Below are 4,413 nucleotides of genomic sequence, written 5' to 3'. Positions count from 1 at the left end.
GAACCTACCGAGCGGTAGTACCGCTCTGTGCGGGCTTTGAAGCATAACAGTTGGTTTTTCCCCACCTATAAAAGGGGGTATTCTTCCCCATTGAACCTTATCTCTTTAGCTCGTGTTCTTACCCCATTGTTGACCTTCTTTGATCTTGCTAACTCTCAACCCTCCAATGATTCTTGCTAGTTCTTGAGGGAAAAGAAAGAGGAGATCTAGATCCACATTTCTAACAATCACTTTCTCCTCTAAGTGAGGGGAACCCCCTGGGTCTAGATCTTGGAGTTCTTCGTGTTCTTCTTCGTTCTTCCTGTCATTTTGCTCCCTAGCATTAGTTGCTTTGGTGGGATTTGGGAGAGAAGGACTTGGGCACTCCGTGTGCCCTTGCCATTGCATTTGGTGCACCAGCTTGAGTTCGCCATAGTGATACGTGGAAGTTAGAAGTTTAGAAGCTTATTACCCTTGGGTACTTGGTACCCCTAGAAGCTTTGTGGTGCCTCGAAGCTCAATCATTGTCGTGTAAAGCTCCAGGCAAGCTCCGGGGTCTCCAATTAAGTTGTGGAGATTGCCCCGAGCATTTGTGGTCACCTCGAAGCCATATGTCATTGTGGGGAAGCTTCGTGGTGTTGTTGGGAGCCTCCAATTAAGTTGTGGAGATTGCCCCAACCTTGTTTGTAAGGGTTCGGTGACCGCCCTCAAGGGCCCCTTAGTGGAATCACAACATCTTGCATTGTGCGATGGCGTGAGGAGATTACGATGGCCTTAGTGGCATCTTGGGGAGCATTGTGCCTCCACACCGCTCCAGCGGAGAATAGCATCCGCAAGGGTGTGAACTTCGGGATACATCATCTTCTTTGCGTGCCTCAGTTATCTCTTACCCAAACCCTATACTTATGCACTTTACTTTGTGATAGCCATATTTTTTCTTGTCATATATCTTGCTATCACTTAGTTGTTTATCTTGCTTAGCATAAGTTGTTGGTGCACATAGATGAGCCTAGTTATTTTAGGTTTTGTGTTTGACAAATTAAACATTAGTTTTATTCCACATTTGTTCAAGCTTAAACCGTAATTATTTTAAAGCGCCTATTCACCCCCTCTAGGCGACATCCACGTCCTTTCAATTGGTATCAGAGCTAGGTCTCTCTTTATTAGGTTTAACCACCTAGAGAGTAAGGATGTCGACTAGGGGTTTAGGATTCACTAACACTCTTAGTTTCGATGGCACAAATTTTTATGTTTGGGTAATTCGCATGCTTAATCACTTTCGGATCTTGGACCCAAATTTAGAGCGAATTGTAGATATGGGTTTTGCACCTCCAAAGGATTCTCAAAATAAATATTTATAGGATGAGAAAAACTCTTATCTCGACGCTCAAGCTTCTAATGTGCTTATTGATGCTTTGAGCAATGTAGTTATATTTCAACTCATGCCATTCCGGGATGCTCATGAGTTGTGGACAAAGCTTCAAGATAAATATGGTACGCCCAAGATTTGTGGGAATGATTGTTCTCCCTCCACCTCCGGTCGTGTGGTCTTCTCAACTTCATCTACTTCACCTACATGTGGATTGCCACAAGGTAATGATGTGGTGAGTAGTGGAGATCATTGCAATGATGGTAGTGGGATTATTGTTGATGATCCTTCATCACTATATTATTGCAATGCTTCATCTTTGGGCGTTAACACTTTGAGCACTCTAAATGTTTTACATGCTTGTGTTGATAGTCCGTGCATATCATGTAAAAACTGCTTGACTAAATCTCAAGATGATATGCTTTCTATATCTTGTTTCCATGATAAAAATGTATCTATTTCCTCGAGTTGTTGTGCTAACAACATAGAGGAAAGCTATCACTCCATGGAACAAGATGTGGCCTTAAATGATGCTTCAAGGGACCCCACAACATCATCTATTGTTTCTCACTTTTGTCTTATGGCTAAGGCTTCAAAGGTATCTCCTACTTTAAATCCGAATAAATCTCATGATGATGATGTTGATGATAATGAGGTTGAGGATAAACATGAAGAAGTGATGATATTGCATCCTTAAAAATTAAGGGTGAAATGATTTTTAAATCTCTTTATAAGAATAAACTTGCATGTTCCAACTTCATGAAAATCATGTCTATTGCCAGTCAGGGCAGGAAATATATTGAGGAGTTGGAAGCTCATATTGATTTGCATGTGGCCACCATTGAGAGAATGTAAGGTCATGAGCGTGATTACGCTAATGAGATCGCAGAGCTATCTCAAGCTCTCTAAAATGAACAAACCACCAAGGAATCTCTTGAGGAGACCTTTGCTCTCGAATTATCTAGATTAAAGGAATCTCATGATAGAGCTCTCGAGGTGGCTAATGATTTTAGAACTAAAAATGATAAGCTTGAAGTTGCACATGCTAAACTCCATGACGACTATGAGCACCTCGAAAATGGCTCAAGGGCTATTAAGAGTTCGCTCATCGAACTCACCGAGTCTCATGCTAACTTGAAGCTTCATATGCTAAAGAGCTTGCCAAGTTGCCTTATCCTCTTATTGCTAATGATGATGCTTGTGATACTAACTCTACTTCTTGTGAAGCATCCATTTTAAAGGAGAATGTTGAGCTAAGGGCTCAACTTGAGTTGCTATCTAGCAATTATGGGACATTGGTAGAAAGTCATGTAATGATCACAAGCTCTCATGATGATCTTCTAGCATCCCATAATGTGCTAAAATTAGCCCATGAGGCTATTACTACCAAGGTAACATCAAGTGAGCCTCATGTGGACAATGGCACTACTTCTAGTCAAAATGCTATATTGCCATGTGCTAGTCCTCGTAATTCTTCTACTCATAATGTTGCTACCTCTTGTGATGAATTACTTTCCTTGCCTTGTTGCTCTAACAATGAAGCTTATACTTCCTCTAGTACTTGTGTTGGTACTAACCATATAGAGGAAATCGAAGAGCTCAAGGACCAAGTCACTTCTTTGAAGAAAGACTTGGAAATGAGTTATGAAGGGATGTCCACACTCAACAATGTCTTGTGTGGGCAAAATTCCCCGAATGACAAAGATGGACTTGGATTCAACTCCATTAAGAAGAAGAAGTCCAAAAACTTCAAGAAGAAGGGCCAAGAGCAAGTCAAGAATTTGGCAAAGATTATTTGCTTCAAGTGCAAAATTGAAGGGTACCATGTTAGATCTTGCCCACTAAATAAGAAGCCCCAAAGTCACAAACAACAAGGGAAGCGGCCACAAGTTCAATCACATACTCAACTACAAGTTGAAGAAAGGCCTATTCCCAAGAAGACCCAAGCCAACACTCCCGATGTTGAGAAATCAATAGGGAAGAAATTAAAGGGTAGATGTTGCTACTTATGACGTGAGAAGGGTCACTTCGCTTCTTCTTGCACGAGAGGTAATTTGTCCAACCCAATCATTATTGATGATATCTATTCTCTTGGTAAGGATAAGGTTGGCAATGTGTTTGCCAAGTTTGTTGGTACTCAAAGTGGTGTCAAGAAAAGTACCATTTGGGTTGCCAAGCTTATTGTGACTAACTGATACGTCTCAAACGTATCTATAATATTTTATGGTTTCACGCTGTTATCTTGCCTTCTTTCTATGTTTTATGTACCTTTTTATATCTTTTTGGGACTAACTTATTAATTCAGTGCCAAGTGCTAGTTCCTGTTTTTGGAACGGAGTCCAAACGGAATAAAAACCCTGAAATGATTTTTTCCCGAACGAAAGAAGACCAGGGAGCCTTTGGGCCAAGCCAGGTGGGCCCCAGGGAGCCCACAAGCTCCCACAACGCCACCAGGGGGAGGCGTCGGTGGGCAAGCTTGTGGCCACCCTGGCCGCCCCCTGACCTAGATCTTGCGCCTATATATTCCCAAATATTCCGCAAAAAATCAGGGGAGCCTCGAAAATACTTTTCCGCTACCGCAAGCTTCCGTTTCCGCGAGATCTCATCTGGAGACCCTTCCCGGCGCCCTGCCGGAGGGGACTTTGGAGTTGGAGGGCTTCTTCATCATCATCATCGCCCCTCCAATGACTCGTGAGTAGTTCACTTCAGACCTACGGGTCCGTAGTTAGTAGCTAGATGGCTTCTTCTCTCTCTTGGATCTTCAATACAAAGTTCTCCATGATCTTCATGGAGATCTATCCGATGTAATCTTCTTTGGCGGTCTGTTTGTCGAGATCCGATGAATTGTGGACTTGTGATCAGATTATCTATGATATATATTTGAGTCTTTGCTGATTTCTTATATGCATGATTTGATATCCTTGTAAGTCTCTCCGAGTCTTGGGTTTTGTTTGGCCAACTAGATCTATGATTCTTGCAATGGGAGAAGTGCTTGGTTTTGGGTTCTGCCATGTGGTGACCTTTCCCAGTGACAGTAGGGGCAGCAAGGCACACATCAAGCAGTT

This window comes from Hordeum vulgare, chromosome 1H (assembly GCF_904849725.1).
Source record: "Hordeum vulgare subsp. vulgare chromosome 1H, MorexV3_pseudomolecules_assembly, whole genome shotgun sequence".
NCBI classification, from domain to species: domain Eukaryota; kingdom Viridiplantae; phylum Streptophyta; class Magnoliopsida; order Poales; family Poaceae; genus Hordeum; species Hordeum vulgare.
Note: the sequence above shows the minus strand (reverse complement) of the source record.